This window comes from Castor canadensis, chromosome 1 (assembly GCF_047511655.1).
Source record: "Castor canadensis chromosome 1, mCasCan1.hap1v2, whole genome shotgun sequence".
Taxonomy (NCBI): domain Eukaryota; kingdom Metazoa; phylum Chordata; class Mammalia; order Rodentia; family Castoridae; genus Castor; species Castor canadensis.
Genome location: NC_133386.1, coordinates 113,321,866 through 113,339,489, shown reverse-complemented (window position 1 = coordinate 113,339,489; position 17,624 = coordinate 113,321,866). Strand labels below are relative to the sequence as shown.

The 17,624-nt window shown below is 38.6% G+C and overlaps 1 long non-coding RNA gene across 4 annotated transcripts; it reads left to right on the top strand.

The window, feature by feature from the left end:
* Positions 1-2,536: 2,536 nt before the first annotated feature.
* Positions 2,537-17,614, top strand: LOC141425017 (uncharacterized). 4 transcript variants are annotated; one of them, XR_012450088.1, is made up of 5 exons: positions 2,537-3,037; positions 4,338-4,434; positions 6,618-6,727; positions 10,523-10,643; positions 13,127-17,614. It is a non-coding gene; the product is annotated as an uncharacterized lncRNA (long non-coding RNA). The 4 variants fall into 4 exon arrangements; XR_012450086.1 differs by lacking the exon at positions 4,338-4,434 and having other exon boundaries at positions 2,538-3,037; positions 13,127-13,265; positions 15,668-17,614; XR_012450084.1 differs by lacking the exon at positions 4,338-4,434 and having other exon boundaries at positions 2,539-3,037.
* Positions 17,615-17,624: the final 10 nt, after the last annotated feature.

The window sequence follows — 17,624 nt, the reverse complement described above, 5'->3', positions numbered from 1 at the left end:
CAAGAGGTCATTGTTATTAGTGTTTCTTGAAGAGGGGCATGTATCAACTTTTCTGGGGAGCTTTCTAAAAATGTACATGTTTTGCTGCCAGCCAGGACTGACTGAGTCTGAAATTTTGGGAGCTGGGCTAAGGGATGTATATTTTAGGAAAGCTCTCCAGGGAATTCCAATGCCCTACCATTTTTAAGAACCAGTGGTTAGGGGTAAATAAATCAAATTCTCTGTTTGTGTCTAAGGGCAATAGAATATAGAAGAAAGGTGAAATCAGTAGAGACTGGAGGTGTCCTGAAAAGCTTTGGAATGTAAAATCTGATTGGTTCTTGAAGAACCACAGTACTTACCCTCCATTAGACTCTGAATTATATTGTCATAAAAACATTTTCTTTTTCTGAATTCTTATTACAATTAAATTTAGTAATTAAACCAGTTATTTATGCAATTATCTGCTTAATTTTTAGCACTTCTGTTGGATGTATCATTTCAAGAGGCAGGAACAAAGTGTATTTTTTTACTGATACATAGAAGATGACCAACATTTATTTATTGATTAATATATATTTGGTGACTGAATCTCAAGACTGACATTTCTTAGCATCTAGAATATTAGATCTAGGGCAGACATTAAATCGCAGTTGACTCTACCTCTATTCTAATATGGGAATCCTCTCTCAAAGTACTTAATGGATGATGATCTTGCACTGTGAACACTTCTTCTAATGAAGAGTCAGTGAGTAATTGAGAAACAGAGTTCTGTCACTCACACTCATTAGAAATTACTTTTGTCTAATGTCTCCTGTACCTTCTATCCATGTGTCAGTTCCAATCTCAGAAAAAATTAAAATGGAATCCATTCCTTCTATACAAAAGTACCTAATATATGGCAAGGTAGCCATGCTGTGCTCTTATAAGGCTTCCTTTCACCAGACAACTGGTTGCTACTTTTGGTCCTTTGGACAGGTTAGGAATAGTCAAAAACGAGGTTTGCGCTGGGATACGTGTCATTGTGGAGAACATGTCATGTTCCCCAAATTTTGCAGCCAACTCATCAAGGTAATATTGTACTTATTTATTTTATTTTTGGCATTACTGAGTATTGAACTCAGGACCTTCTTCTTACCACTTGAGCCATGCTGCCACCCCCAGTCCTTTTGCTTTAGTTTGTTTTTCAGATAGAATTTCAGGCTTTTGTCTGGGCTGGCCTAGACTGTGATCCTTCTACCTCTGCCTCCCAAGTAGCTCAGATCACAGGTTTGCACTACTGCATCTGGTCCATACTTAATTTTTAAATGCCCATAGCTACATAATTCTGAAGGCTTCAAGTTTCCATTTTTCCTTCCTCAAGGTTCAAGAAGTACCCAAGTACTTTTCTTTTCAATACTGGAGATCGGACTAGGGCATCAGTTCACTGGGGACATAGTACTTTTGCAGAAGATATTTTCTGGTCTGGAGAACAGTTTACAATGCTTTTAGGTCATTTGTCCTCCTGGCTTCTGGTCCTCCTCAAAAACTCATCTACCACTTCACTTGGCACATACATCCCTGTGTACTCTTAGTGGTTTATATCTCTTTCCTTGACACTCTCCGTCTCTAGACCATGAGCTCCTTGGTGGAAGAGACCACAGGGACCATGGTATAATTTTCCACCTCGAGACACTGTATAGTATTATAGTGCAGAGAGCCAGAAATTTTAAATTTGACATTTGTATGACTGAGTGGGTCATTTCAGGCATTTTCATGGCTAAGTTATGTGTAAAACAGACATAAGAGCAGTGACAACTTCAAGTAACTAGCTTTCAATTCTACCTTTTATTGTTTAACTAGGTAGAAACATTTTCATGAGTTTCACTAATTTTAAAAAAAAGTAAATTTTGTGTAAATTCGAAATGTAGCTGAGTATATAAAAGTCATGGTCAAACATATGCAGATAATTTTTGGAAAAAATAGGCAACGCTTCCCATTGTCAGTCTCTCTCCAGTATCTTCACCTGTCATGCCTTCTCTGATTGCCATGTTCAAAATCTCTTCAGCTCCTCTACTGCCTGTCAGACGACTGTCTTCTCCAGAAATCCATCTCTGGCATCCCAGCTCAGGCTCGGGTAGGCACCTGATCACCTTTTAATGCAATTGTCTGCTTCGATGACTGATGCCACACAACTGTGACTTGAGCAGGGAGTACGTTTGATTTCCTCTGCGCTCAGTACTCAGGAACGACAGACATCTTTTGGCAACATCCCTCCATAGCTAAGAGCCTCCATCTGGACGCTTGTCCTCTGCATTAGCCATCCTTGCCTGTCCGTATTCCTGGTCTGCCCTAGACATTTTAGAAAGATGCTTAGCTCTCTCACCTATTGTGCCCCCTTGCTCCCTCTGTGAAAACGCCTAGGACCAGGTGGTGCCTTAACCCCGCCCACCTCAGAGCCTGGTCACGCCCCTTTCTCTACCCCGCCTCCCTCACCTTGCCTCTGGCCCGCCTTCCTAGCTCGGGGACACGAGGACGCATGCTCAGTCTTAGCCTCTTCGTAGCGTGATGTCGTAGCTACGTTAGCGTGCTGACGTAGGCCGGTAGAAACGCCTGTTGCTCCCCGGCGTCGGGATGCAGTTTTGCAATTAGTTCTCCGCGGTCGATTGCTCTGGCTACTCAGCAGCGTGGTTTTTTTCGTGGAGGTAGCTGAGTGTGCCGGCTCCATTCCGCCTTGTTGGGAAGAGGAACGCAGAGGAGAGGTTCTGTGGACACCGAGCTGAGGCTCCCTAAAGGCAGCAGAGCCACCCGAGGGCCCTAGAGCGTGCGAAGGCAGGGCTGCGGCCCAAAGCAAGGGCAGCTGAAAGGGAGGGTCTGCAGATCGTGTAGGAGTTCGCTGGGGCCTGGGCTGGGCCGGCAGAGGCCCGGGGCTGTCGCGCAATGCTCGGGGCCCGGTGCCTGCTGCAAGCCCTGCGCTCCTGCTCCTCGGCTCCGTGCGCGAGGCCAAGAGCTCCCGCCACTGAGCGTGCGAGACGCCCTCAGGGCCCGGGGCGCAAGTGGGGAGCGCGTGAAGGTTCAGGTGGGTGTGTGGAAAGGGGATGGGTTTTCCCCCGCCTTTTCTTTAGGAAATTATGTGGCACAGCCACATCTAGCTTTACTTTGTGCTGTCGGGTCAGACGGGACGACCATCTGGGAAAAGTTAGACCAGGTAGACACAGCAGGAGTCCGCGCTTCTCTTTTTCCTAAGGTGCTGTGACTTTTTGCAAAACTGTTCTGATGTCTACGAAATGCAGAAACAGATTTTCGTGATACCAGAGCATTGCGTGTAATCTTGTGAGTCATACAGAAAAGTGTAAGCAGACAAGCCCCCTTCCTCCACCTTGATCTCAGAGTGAATGTCCACGGTTGTGTAATGGTTGTCCTGCCCTCACTTCGTGAAGGCAGAAACTGTGTGTTTTTGTCACATGTATTCATATGTCAGGAAGTACTCCTTCCATTAAACCTTGTCTGTTAAGCTTTTAGGTGCCTCAGTGCCTAAGGTGGGGCTTGCATGTAATTTACGTTTTAGTAAGTTAGGGGAACGTGGGATGTAGTCGTTGGAAAGAGCGTAGGTGTGGAGCTGCCTAGCTTTAAATCTCTCCCACCAAGAAACTTACTAATTGTGGGCGTATGACTTAAGTGTTCTAAACTTTAGTGTACTTTTATGAAAGTGGAGATAATACCAGTCCCGACTTTATAGTCCTGAAATTTACATGGTACCATGGGTATAAGATATTTAGATCAGTGGCCCACAGTCAATAAATGTTAGCTACTACTATTTCTCCTGCTAGTAATATTTGCAGCCATTCCACATGGAAGATTCCCTCTAACAGGAGCATGTTAAAGAAGGGGGCGGGGTGACCTCCTTAGATTGAAAGACACTGATGCAGTTACCTTGCTGTTATAGATCCTTGCTGTTTAGCATAATGACCATTTGGATCCTCTTTGCATTTATTTGAGTTTCCATATTCTTTCCATGATCCAAATCAGAAGCTTTCTTGCACTCATCTACTAGCTCGGCATTCATAAATGATCGTTTTTGTGTGCTAATCGAGAGGATTGGAAGATTGAGCAGAACCTGCCTCCCAAGTTAGAGGTTCAATTTAGTGCTTTACAGTCTAATATAGCAACCAGTCACTTGTGCCTCTGAGCTTTTAAAACGTCTGAGTTGAGATGTACTGTAAGTGTAAAATACATGGTAATTTTCAAGAGTAAACAATGCAAAAATCCCTCTCTTGACACACACATTTTTTTTTTGTTTGTATATGTTACTGGGGATTGAACTTGAGCTTGTGTCAGGACTCTACCATTTGAACCACACCAGTCCTTTTGCTTTTTAGTTTGTTTTTCAGGTAGGGCCTTTGCATTAACTTTGACTCGTGCCAGCCCCAGACCACTATCTTCCTATTTGCACCTCCGGAGTACCTGAGATTACAAGTGGGTACCACCATGCCCAGCCTCAACATATTTTTATGCTGCTTGCATGTTGATATATTTAGGGCATAATTGGTTAAGTAAAATATTAATTTCTCCTATTTCTCTTTACTTTTAATGTGGTCACTAAAAACTATAAAATTATGTGTGTAGCTCACGTTTTACTTATTTTGGACAGACATACTCTACAGCAATATTATTATTACTAGTGTCAAATATTAAATAACTGAGAAAGCAGAGAATTCCTTAATGCTTGAAGTTTGGGAAGGTTTCTTACTCAGGTGACTTTTCAGCTGAGCCCTGAAGGTTGTATTCATCAGGTAGTGACTAGGATGGAGTGGAAATGGCACCAGGATGTGACCCCCAAGCAGAGGGAAATTGCTTGTTGGTGAGAACATGAATTTTGAAGTCGTAACTGTGTCTAAATCCCAACTATACTACTTGGTAACTGTAACCTGGGCCATTTTCTGGAACTTTTCTGAATGTATTTCATTTAAAAAATGATAACCATTTCATTTTGTTCTTGTGAGGATTAAATAGCATAATATTTATAAAGAACTTAGAACAGAAGCACATTAAAAAATGTTCAGTGAATGTTAACTTGCACTAGCAAGTAAAAATAAGAGTAGTGCTTTGGAAATTACTGTTGAATGATCATAACCAAAAAGTAAATGCCCTTATGAAGCACCTTGTACATGGGACTGAGGCAGTTTATACTTCATGCTGTGTAACTGGCAGAAGATCAAGGGCTTTCCAGTCAGAGAGACTTGGGTTCAAATTTGGAATCTACCATTCAACCAGCAGTGTGACTTTCAGCAAGGGTTTTTTTTTAAACTTTGCCAAGTCTTGGTTTCCTCACCTGTGATATGGTTATACTAGTCCTTAGAGCTGTTGGGAGAAGGAAATGAGAACGTATATGAAGGTAGTAGAGTGTTTTTTACATAGTACATGTACTATGTAAGCTTTAACTGAAAAACATTTGTGAATTATCATCTATGTCCCTGCCAATACATTTCAGTAACTATTGTACACATTTCCTTCCCTTAAAGCATTATGGAAATGCAAGTAAGTGTTAGAGAAACTTTTAACAACAGCATCTGCAGATTATTGCAGGACCCAAAGGTCATAATCAATAGATATTTTTTGTGTTTCTTTGTTTTGTTTCAAGACAGTGTCTTGGTATATAACCCAGGATGGCCTTGAACTGGCCGTCTTGTCTCCTCCTCCCAAGTGCTAGGATTATAAGCATGTACTGGCATGCCCAGTGCATCAGTAGGTTTTTGTATGTAGGGTCATCTCTTGCTTTCCCCAGGCATGTTTAATGGTGAGTGTCTATCTCTATTCATTGACTATACATTTATTAGATACTTCACAATTTTTTGGTGTCCACTAGAGTGTTAGTCTCTCTTAATGCCTATGCTAGTTAATTTAAGTTGGGCAGATCTGAGAGTTGTTTTTAGCATTACTGGTCTACTTGAAGACATCTCATTTGTACTGGCATGTACCTATCACTTAAATTAAGATTTTGAAACTTTGTGTATCACTTAGTATGTGTTCATAATGAGACTTTTTTTAAATTGTCCTGCTGGGTGGGAGTACAGTGTAGCATTTACAAAGTTCTTACAGTTTATCAAATGCATGATACTTGACTTCACCCCTACACCATTCTCCTTCCTCCCTCCTTCCCCATAATGAGACGTTTTTGAGAGGGTTTTTTTTTTGGTATGATATTTGGTAAAAGGAAAAAAATCTGTAAAGATATGTCTAGTTTATACTATGTAATCTCCGTTCTGAGAATTTCATATAAAGCGAAAGGCACCAAGTTGTAAACCCTGTTCTTTGTAATTGGAAGGGGGATGGGGACAAAAATACCTGGGAAAGGCCAGTATTGAGGGCATTGGTTGTGAATTAGGCTCATGAACTTGATGGACCATTGCCACCCATTCAAAATAATGAGCTTTATTATGAAAACAACAAAAGGTAGAATGTCAAAGTGTGTGTCTCACTGTGCTAAGGAACTTAAGTTTGTGTACACAAAGATAAACTAAAAGCAGTTCATTTTATGCAGTTGATATATTGAGGTAAGATTGTGAGTACGGTTTTTTCTTTTATTTAGTCTTCTTTGCATGTGTAATGAAATGTAAAATGATTGTAAATTCACATTTGGAAATGTTTCTGTTCCTTAGGGATGGTTTCGTTCAGCCTGATCCCAGAAGGAAGTCTTGTTTCTACATGTAAATGATGGGTCATCTTTGGAGAGCCTTCAGGTTGTGGCTGATTCAAGCTTTGACAGTAGGCAAGTTGCTTTTTAGAGTCTTTTTTTTTTTTTTTTTCCATCTCCAGCGTTTCCCACTTCAGTAAGCCAGTGTTTACATTGCTCCCTGAGTGATCTTTCTAAACAAATCTATGGACTATAGCTTAAGATAAGGCCAAATACAAATACTTGGAATCAGGGTCCTTCCAGCTCAGGCTTTCCTTGTCTAACATCTTCACATGCTATAACCCTTACCTGTGCTTTCTTTCAGTCTTTCTTAACTACCTACCCTCCTCTAAGCTCTTCTGCTTTCCTGACTCCTAGCTCTTATAGATGTTGCTGCCTTAACCGGATCAGCCTCTTCTTCATGTGTCTTTCGTAGTTCCAGATAAGGGATCATCTCATGTTCCTAGTTCTTGACACTGGCAGGTGCCCACCTCTGTCATAGAATGTATGACATTAGTAGGTGATCAGCTGTATTCCTTTTGGATTCCTTTTGACTAAGGACTCCTACTTCTCTGAGGTTAAGGATGATAGTACTTTATTCATTTTTGTATTGTTGGCCCATGGCATAGTGCCGACAAAGTAACAATTACTGTTTGTTGAATACATTGGAAGAAACTTTTATGGCCTCATTCAGAAGATGTTAAAACTGACACCATCTTTGTGTTAGGGCATAACCTCTGGGAAGCAAAAGATTATTTTGACTTGAATAAGAGTGCTTTGTTATTCCAAAGATTGTTAGGATTAATGTTCTCTATCATTATTTAGGTTCATGAGACTATTAGGTCAACAGGGCAGAACAAAAAGACTGCTTTAATGTAATAAGCAATCTTTCAAAAAAGGTTGTTTTTCTGATGATATCAATCAGTACAGTAATCATGGGTATTTCTAATGGTACTTAAGTTTTGGAGGTTCTGGAGGATGACTGCCTATCTCTTTTAGGTATTCTCAAAGCCCCCAAGGAATATTCCTATATGTTAGGTAGTGCATATTTTAAGTTAGAACCTCTCAAAATACCTTCTCAGACTTGGTGAAAATGTAGTAGGGTTTTTGTTTGGTTTGTTTGTTTGTTTTGCCCCCAGTAACGCAATAGTGGTTAGTCTTTTTTTTTTATTGTTTTATTATTCATATGTGCATACAAGGCTTGGGTCATTTCTCCCCACTGCCCCCACCCCCTCCCTTACCACCCACTCTGCCCCCTCCCTCTACCCCCCACCCCCTCAATAACCGGCAGAAACTATTTTGCCCTTATTTCTAATTTTGTTGAAGAGAGAGTATAAGCAATAATAGGAAGGAACAAGGGTTTTTGCTGGTTGAGATAAGGATAGCTATACAGGGAGTTGACTCACATTAATTTCCTGTGCATGTGTGTTACCTTCTAGGTTAATTCTTTTTGATCTATCCTTTTCCCTAGTTCCTGGTCTCCTTTTCCTGTGGGCCTCAGTTGCTTTTAAGGTATCTGCTTTAGTTTCTCTGCATTAAGGGCAACAAATGCTAGCTAATTTTTTAGGTGTCTTACCTATCCTCACCCCTTCCTTGTGTGCTCTCGCTTTTATCATGTGCTCAAAGTCCAATCCCCTTGTTGTGTTTGCCCTTGATCTAATATCCACATATGAGGGAGAACATACGATTTTTGCTTTGTTGGGCCAGGCTAACCTCACTCAGAATGATATTCTCCAATTCCATCCATTTACCACCGAATGATAACATTTCATTCTTCTTCATGGCTGCATAAAATTCCATTGTTTATAGATACCACATTTTCTTAATCCATTCGTCAGTGGGGCATCTTGGCTGTTTCCAAACTTAGCTATTGTGAATAGTGCCGCAGTAAACATGGGTGTGCAGGTGCCTCTGAAGTAACCTGTGTCACAGTCTTTTGGGTATATCCCCAAGAGTGGTATTGCTGAATCAAATGGTAGATCAATGTTTAGCTTTTTAAGTAGCCTCCAAATTTTTTTCCAGAGTGGTTGTACTAGTTTACATTACCACCAACAGTGTAAGAGGGTTCCTTTTTCCCCCACATCCTCGCCAACACCTGTTGGTGGTGGTGTTGCTAATGATGGCTTTTCTAACAGGGGTGAGATGGAATCTTAGTGTGGTTTTAATTTGCATTTCCTTATTGCTAGAGATGGTGAGCATTTTTTCATGTGTTTTTTGGCCATTTGAATTTCTTCTTTTGAGAAAGTTCTGTTTAGTTCACTTGCCTATTTCTTTATTGGTTCATTAGTTTTGGGAGAATTTAGTTTTTAAGTTCCCTATATATTCTGGTTATCAGTCCTTTGTCTGATGTGTAGCTGGCAAATTATTTTCTCCCACTCTGTGGGTGTTCTCTTCAGTTTAGAGACCATTTCTTTTGATGAACAGAAGCTTTTTAGTTTTATGAAGTCCCATTTATCTATGCTATCTCTTAGTTGCTGTGCTGCTGGGGTTTCGTTGAGAAAGTTCTTACCTATACCTACTAACTCTAGAGTATTTCCTACTCTTTCCTGTATCAACTTTAGAGTTTGTGGTCTGATATTAAGATCCTTGATCCATTTTGAGTTAATCTTGGTATAGGGTGATATACATGGATCTAGTTTCAGTTTTTTGCAGACTGCTAACCAGTTTTCCCAGCAGTTTTTGTTGAAGAGGCTGCTATTTCTCCATCGTATATTTTTAGCTCCTTTGTCAAAGACAAGTTGGTTATAGTTGTGTGGCTTCATATCTGGGTCCTCTATTCTGTTCCACTGGTCTTCATGTCTGTTTTTGTGCCAGTATCATGCAGTTTTTATCATTATTGCTTTGTAACATAGTTTAAAGTCAGGTATCGCGATACCTTCAGCATTGTTCTTTTGACTGAGTATTGCCTTGGCTATTTGTGGCCTCTTGTGTTTCCATATAAATTTCATAGTAGATTTTTCAATCTCTTTAATGAATGTCATTGGAATTTTGATGGGAATTGCATTAAACATGTAGATTACTTTTGGGAGTATCGACATTTTTACTATGTTGATTCTACCAATCCATGAGCATGGGAGATCTCTCCACTTTCTATAGTCTTCCTCAATCTCTTTCTTCAGAAGTTTGTAGTTTTCCTTGTAGAGGTCATTCACATCTTTTGTTTGGTTTACACTTAAGTATTTGATGCAATAGTGGTTAGTCTTATTTGTATAAGTTTTCTTATTTATATAAGAATAAATTTTAAAAGGGAATATTGTATACTAAACACACAATTAGGTGTGGAATTTCCTGACATTATTTACTTTAATACAGTATTACTGTGTTGAATATTTCTGTACAGTTTATTAAAGAAGACACTTATATTTATTATAATTATGAAATGTTAGAACTGGAATGGCAATTCAGTCATTATTCCAACTTCTTAATAGATGATTCTTAAAAATAAATGAGTACATGTCACTTTCTGTAGTAGTCATACAGTTAATTTGTGGGTAAACTTGAACTAGAAAATACATTTTTTTTAAACAAGAAAGTAGTGTATATATGCTAAAACCATCTAGCTAGAAATAAATAATAAAAACATAAAAAATATGATATAAGCCAGTGCATTGGTACACATCTATAATCCCAGCACTTGGAAGAATCAAAAGTTCAAGGCCAGCTTGGGCTAAGCATGAGGAGACCCTGTCTCAAAAAAAGAAAAAAGATATCACATAATACAGAGAATTCCCATGTGGTTCTCACCTAGCTTCCCCAATGATAGCCTCTTACGTTACCATAGTATGTTATCAAAGACAAAAATTTTGGTCAATTTACTTTTTAATAAGAATACTTATATAACCGCTTAATTCCAAATTCTTAACTCTCTGTTTCTATTTTGGGTTACTGTAGAGAACTGGCTTTCGGAAGTTCTGTGGAAGCCCAGGGACAGCTGGTAAAAAGCCCATCCAGAGGGCAAAATGTGGAATTGAAGGCAGAAAAAATTGAAGTTATTGGAAATTGTGATGCCAAGGTATGCTCAGTAACACTTTTGTGAAGGCTGTTTTGGTTTAATTTAGAATATTTGCAATCTGTTTTAAGTGTGATTATTGGCATTGTTTTTTTTTCATTTTGTCTTTTTCTTTTTTGGTGCTGGGATCGAACCCAGGGCCTTGCGCACGCTAGGCAAGCACTGTACCACCGAGCTACATCCCAGCCCTAAGTGTGATTATTGGGAATACGGCACATAGAACGTATTTCACTTGTGACTTTCCTAGTAATTGGTATTATTGGAGTTTAAACCTAGGGTGTTGAGCTTGCTAGGCAGGCGCTCTACCACTTGAGCCAGGCCTCCAACCCAGCTTCCCTGATAATTGAAACAGGCCTTAGAGCCTTTAGAGATAGTAACAAAATTATTGTGTAAAGATCTTAGTCTTCTGAGTAAGAGCTAAGTATTGATCTGTGCATCTCTATGTTGTCTGTCATAGTTAAGACTCACTGCTTTTGCAAGCATGCCCAGTCAGCCACAATGACAGACTCATACCAGGAAATACCATTTCAGCTTTACATTCTTAGGAAAGCTAAAAGTGATTTTTGCATGGTCCAGAACTGATCAACTAAGAGTAGTAGTCACTAGTCACCTATGGTTATTTGATTTTAAATCAACTAAAATTAAACAAGAGGGCTAGAGGCATGGCTTAAGTGGTAGAGTGCCTGCCTAGCAAGTGTGAGGCACTGAGTTCAAGCCCCCAGTACACTTCCTCAAAAAAAAATCCCAGTTCTTTGATGGTATTTGGTGCCCAAATGTTGCTATTGGCTACCATATTGGATAGTGCAGATACAGAGAATTTCCACTGATCAGAGGAAGTTCTATTAGATGGTTCTGATCTAAACTGTTGTAATATTTGGGCTGAACAGACAAAAAGATTCTATATTAAGAGATTTTTATATCTGTTTTTTACAAGATTTCTATTAATAGCTTTATATTTATAAGCCTGATAAAGAGTTTATAGGGAATAAAATAAAAAGTTATCAATCTAATTCATTAAATTCATAGCAATGAAGAAAATGAGGCCCAGCCAAGCAAAATGAATTGCCTACAGTTCAACAAGTAGTGGCACATGTGAACATTACATTCTAGCCATTTGACTTCTCTGTCTTTGCTTATTATTTTCAAATGTTTCATGAGGAAAAAATACAGGAAAATTATAACATCTTAATTCATTTGTAGTTTTTTTGGAGCAATGGAAAAAATTAAATGTAAGGAAATAAAGTGGAATAATTTTCTTTTAAAATGTCATTCTGAGTAATTTTCCAAAAATTCTAATTGACATGTAAGATTAGGAATGAGGGTCTAAGGTTTCTGAAAAATAGAGTGAAATAATTTGGAAGTCAAGAATGGAGAAGCTAACCATTTTTGGTTAGCAAGTATGAGGCCCTAGGGTTTGAACTCAGGGCCTCATACTTGCTAGGCAGACACTCTTAACACTTGAGCCACTCTGCCAGCCTGGGTTTGCTTTTTTCAGAGGGACCTACAAATATTAAAAATTGCCATATGTTTTCCTATTTTTAAATTGTTCTCCCTTGGCTTCTGTTAGTTTGTTACTTTCACCTTCAGTTCAGTGTTTTTTTAAAGTATTTAGACATGAGAGAATTTTGAACACCTAGCGGTCTGAGATCTCAATTAATGTGGCCACGTTTTCCTGTTAGTGTGGTACTTACGTCTTCACAATATAAAAATCAGTATATTCACAAGACCTGAAAAGAACAGACAACTCTCAAAGAAGCAGGCTGCCAGTGTAGCTCTTTTTAAGCATTTCTATTACCTTTTCTTTTTTAATGACATTTTGGTTTTTTGTCTGAAAGGATATATCTGTCTTCTTAATTTGGTAACATGAGTGTGGGAAGGTTGGAAATATTTCAAGTTGAAGTCATATTTTCCTTTAAAAATTATTGTAAATCTTCAGTATTCTGCTAAAAATGAAAGAAAGCTGTTGGCCCTCCCTCATGTTCTTAGATAGCAGCAACTTGTTGATAAACAGTACTTTGAAGAGACTGGGGTGATTTTAAAATAGAATTCCAGCTGTGTGCATACAATGGTAGGAAAAATCATTTTAATATCTATAATATTCTGAACTCTTGTGTGCCAAACAGTGGATTGCTTTGCATAGTTCTATGCTAATCTCTTCATTTGTAAGAGGAGATTGACAGCTAGTGAGTAGCTGATAATGGGTAGCTTGATAAATAACAGGTGAGTCTCAGTGATGCTAAGCACCTTAGCCAATGAGTAGGAGAGCTGGCTTCAAACCACATCTCTGAATCCACTTACCATTCTACTTACCTGGTAGGAATAATGTGTACTGTAATCTGAGATATTAAGAAATAAAAAGCATGTTGGTCTTGTTCTAAAGCACTACTGTTTAAAAAGTGCTCTGGAAACTGGTTTTATAAAGTAGGATATTTTTTGGTTTTGTTTTTTGGGGGTTTGTTTTCTAATTTTTTTCTATTTATTCCCAGGCTTTCCCTATCAAGTATAAAGAGAGGCATCCTCTGGATACTTGAGACAGTATCCTCACCTCAGGTGTAGGACTAATGCTCTGGCTTCTATATTGAGGGTCGCAGTGAAGCCACAGCTGCTATTCATTCCTTCTTTAAGGTAGTGTTTCTTGAGAAGAAGTTGAATAATTACAACACTGGGTGTTTTCCTGAAAGTTCTTGTCACTGTTTGTTCCAAGCACCTTTATATGTTTTGTGCAGAATTAATTAAAACAGGCATGTGTATATGTGTGTGTTTGTGTGTATGTATGTATCTTGTGTGTGCGCATAGTTTGCTTCATAGCTTTATCGAAGAATAATTGACGTAAAATACTGGACAAACAAGTATACAGTCTGATGAATTTTGGCATATGTGCATACCCATGAAATCTTCCCTGCAGTTAAGATGGTGGACACACCTGTAACCCCAAACATTTGTATGTCTTTAATGTCTTTATTTCACCTTCATTTTTCATATGATACCTTTTCTGAATATAGAATTATAAGTTAATGGGTTGGGAAGTTTGCTTTAATTGAAACAGGGCATCATTATGTTGCCCAGGCTGAGTGCTGGGATTACAGGTGCAATTAAGTACTTTATAGGTGCCACTGTCCTGGCTCTCATTCGCCCTACTCTCAGGATGGATTGTTTCTCTACATGTAACTTGTTTCGTTTTCTCTTCCCCCACCACTATGGAGTTTAAAATTTTCTCTTTATCACTGCTTTTTATGAATTTGTAATGTGCCTTGGCACAGTTTTCTTTATGCTTCTTTTGGGTTTGTTGAATTTCTTGGATCCATGAGTTTATGATTTTCATGAAAAACATAGTTTTTTGAGACAGGGTCTTACACAGGCTGGCCTTGAACTTGCTGTCCTCCTCTTTAGCTTTCTAAGTAGCTGGGATTTCAAGCATGTGCCACTGTGCCTGGCTTATGAAATTGTTTTAGCCAATAATTTTTCAAATACTTTTTCTGTTACCTCCCTCCTTTGGGAACTGAAATGACCTATATATTAGGTCACTTGATGATACCCTTTAGCACCCTAATGTACTTTTCTTTGAAACAAATTTTTTCTGTTTCTTTTAGATAGTTTCATTTGCTTTGTCTTTAAGTTTACTAATCTTTTCTTCTGCAGTGCCTAATTTGTTGTTACTCTCATTCAGTGTGTTTTTCATATCATACATTATAAACTCATAGGCAGGTGTTCACTGGGACTGGGGTTTGTTTTGTTTTTGATGTAGTGGGAATTGAACCCAGGGCTTCCTACATGTTAGGGAAACACTCTTGTAGGCAAGAGGTATATCCCTAGCTCCTTTTTATTTTATTTTGAAATAGCGTCTCAATAAGTTGCCCAAGCTGGTCTCCAATATGTGATCCTTCTGTCTCAGCCTCCTAAGTAGCTGGGATTAAGAACCACCATAGACAGCTGGGCCTTATTATTATTATTTTTTTTAATATCTTCCATGTGTACTTAACTTTTTGAACATATGGAGTACAATGTTAATCTAAAAAGTGTTTTTATATTCTTCTCATTCTAACATGTCTGTCAGTTGTGAGTTACTTTTGATAGATTGATTAGTTTCATTTTGGGTTATGTTTTCTGCCTCTTTGTATGTTTGCTAATTTTTGATTGGATGCCATACTTTATGAATTTTATGTTGTTGGGTGCTGGATACCTATGAAGCTTCTTGAACTTTGTTCTGGTATGCAGTCAAACTGATCTTTTGGGGCTTTGCTTCTGTTTTTGTTTAGCAGATATGGAATAGTGCTCAGTGTGGTCTTCCTGAGAACTAACTCTACCTTGTGCTTGTGAATTATGAGTTTTTCCACTTAGGTTTGTGGGAACATTCAGCCAATATGTAAATACTACACGCTGCTTCTTCTAGTTTACTTATTTAATTTATTGATTTATTTTTGTGGTACTGGAAATTGAAACCAGGGCGTCACACTCACAACTGCTCTATCTCTTCAGCTATGCCCCAGCCCTTTTGTTTTTGTTTTTGAGATAAGATTTCCCTAACAGGTTGTTGATAACTTTGCTTGGGCTGGCCTCAAACTTTCGATCCTCCCGCCTTTCCCTACCAAGTAGCTGGGATTACAGTCATGTACCACCACACCCTTCTCCTCTAACTTTTCTAGATCATTCTTTCCTAATTCTTGGGTGGTTTCCTCCATGCATATACTAATTAATTCTCTACTCCTAAATGCCCCTTTGCAAATCCCTGGAGTTCTCTGGGAAGTTCTTTCCTCTCATGAAAATCTAGCCAGTTTGGTCTCCCAGACTCTTAGCTGTCTCTTCTCAACTCATTGAGTGCTTGGCCCCACTTTAACTTTCTCCTCCTATGCTGTGGCTGGAAAATTTCAGTGTTGTAAGCTGGGTGACTGGTAGAGTTCATCATGTTTGTTTCCCATCACTTGGAGAGCACTGTCTTTTGTTGTCTGGTATCTGATAGCCAGTATTTTGAAAAGCACTGACTGCTTCATGTGCTTTGCCTTGTTTTTATTGTTTTTGTTTTGTTGCAGGTAAGAGGGATCCAATCCGTTTCTCCATCTTGCTCAAAGATAAGTACATCATGTCACTGGGAGGGCACCAAGTGACCTTTATCTGGTCCAGCAGATAAAGCTTACAGCTGAGCCTGGCTGAGGTGCTGCACACCTGTGATCCCAGTACTCAGGAGGCTGAGGAGGAAGATTGCAAGTTGGAGGCCAGCTGGGGCTACACAGAGAGATTCAATACATATGCTCTTACAAGCTTACTTATACAACTTCCATATGGCTCTTCAGTAGTGCTTGAACCACACAAACATAAAATCTGTTTACTTCCAAAAATGCAGTTTTTCCCATTGACTTCAACAGCTGCTGAAAAGTGTGCCAGCTTTAATTCTGAAACAGTTTTACAGATTTTTGACCACTAGGTGGTAGTATTGGCCATCTGTTGACAAGTAAACTTTACGTACTTATGTTTCATTATCAATTGAAGCTTTTACACATAGTCTAAACAATTTAAAAATAAGAAAAATCTGTAACAAGAAAATTAAGTACAATGAAGTAAAAGTTTTATAACATCTATATGGTTGAAAATAACTTGAGTTCTAGCACTATTGATGGAGAGTTATAAAGATAGACACTTGTCAAGTGCTGTAAATTCACTTTTTAACTGAAAAATCCTGATGTCTCATTCTATGTTATATACTTGTATGTGTGACATTTGGTACTGAATTGTTTAAAGAAGTCACTATAGTACTCTGGGGTATACTTAAGTAATAGTTATGTGTTATCTGGTATTTGGTACTGTTTCTTTGGTTTGTTACTATAGGAAGGTTCTGCCTGTGAGTTTTAGGGCTTATCCTCCTCCTTATAGCAGACTCCAAGTCTTCTGTGGAGTGCAGTAGTCTTTACTCTGGTGCTTTTCAGTCTGTGTGACTGCTTTTTATAGTTTTTATGGCTTTTTGTTTCTTTCTTTCTTCTTGTTACTTTTGTTGCCAATGGTGAGTGTTGAGCAGTTCTTCTTGTATTTCTTTTTTGTTGATGCTGATTAAATAGTGATAGTTATTTTGGTTATGTGTGAAAGAAAAATATAGTCCATCAGTCTTCTGAGTGATGTGTATGTGAATTTTGTAATTTTTAGATACTCAGAGCCTTATAAAATATCTGGTTCTAAAATGTGTATCAAAATATGTAGGTATTTGGAGGTAGGGAATGGAATCTTGAAAATTGAGTGCAGTGTTAGCCTCTCTCTGGTGGGCATATCCCTAATCAGGAACCCCTTTGCTGTGGGATAGCATAAGTATCTGATGCTGGTAACCCATTTGAGGCAGACAGTGACAGTATTCCACCTTTCTTTGTTACTTCCTGTCCATTTTTCTATCTGCTTCCACTCTCACTTTCCTTCTTTGACTTTATTTGCGCTGCTTTATTCTTTTTATTTCCTCCTTTATAGTGTTTGGTAATGTAATGGACTTTGAGGAGCATTTTTAGCAGCTGGTAAACCTTTATTGAAAAGGTTGGTATTATTAAAGATAATTCTCACTCCTTGTGTGATTTTTTTTTTTTAAATCCCATTCCTTATGTGATAGTTATTTACTTCAGGTTTACAGTGTTATTTCTTGTGGCATTTAAGCAGTACTAACTTTAGCAATTGTATTTAGTTACAAAGTTTTTTTCTCTCTTTCTACCTCCCCTTCCCCACCCTGGTTTCCTTTGGACTTTTCACTTTTCTTTGTTTACTGTGCACATGCGCATAGTTGCCTACATTCGTGTGGAATAAATGGTTTGTGTCCATATTCTTGGCTCCTAGGAGATAAAAATTTTATGCAGTAGTGTTATTGATTATATCTCGTTAGCACTCTATAACGTGCTCTGCACAGCACCTCTAGGCATACTGCTCTCAGGTTCAAGTACATATTTATAGCTTGAATATTTAACCCTCTATATCATGAAGCAAGTCATTGACTAAATATTTTGTATTCAAACCAGAATT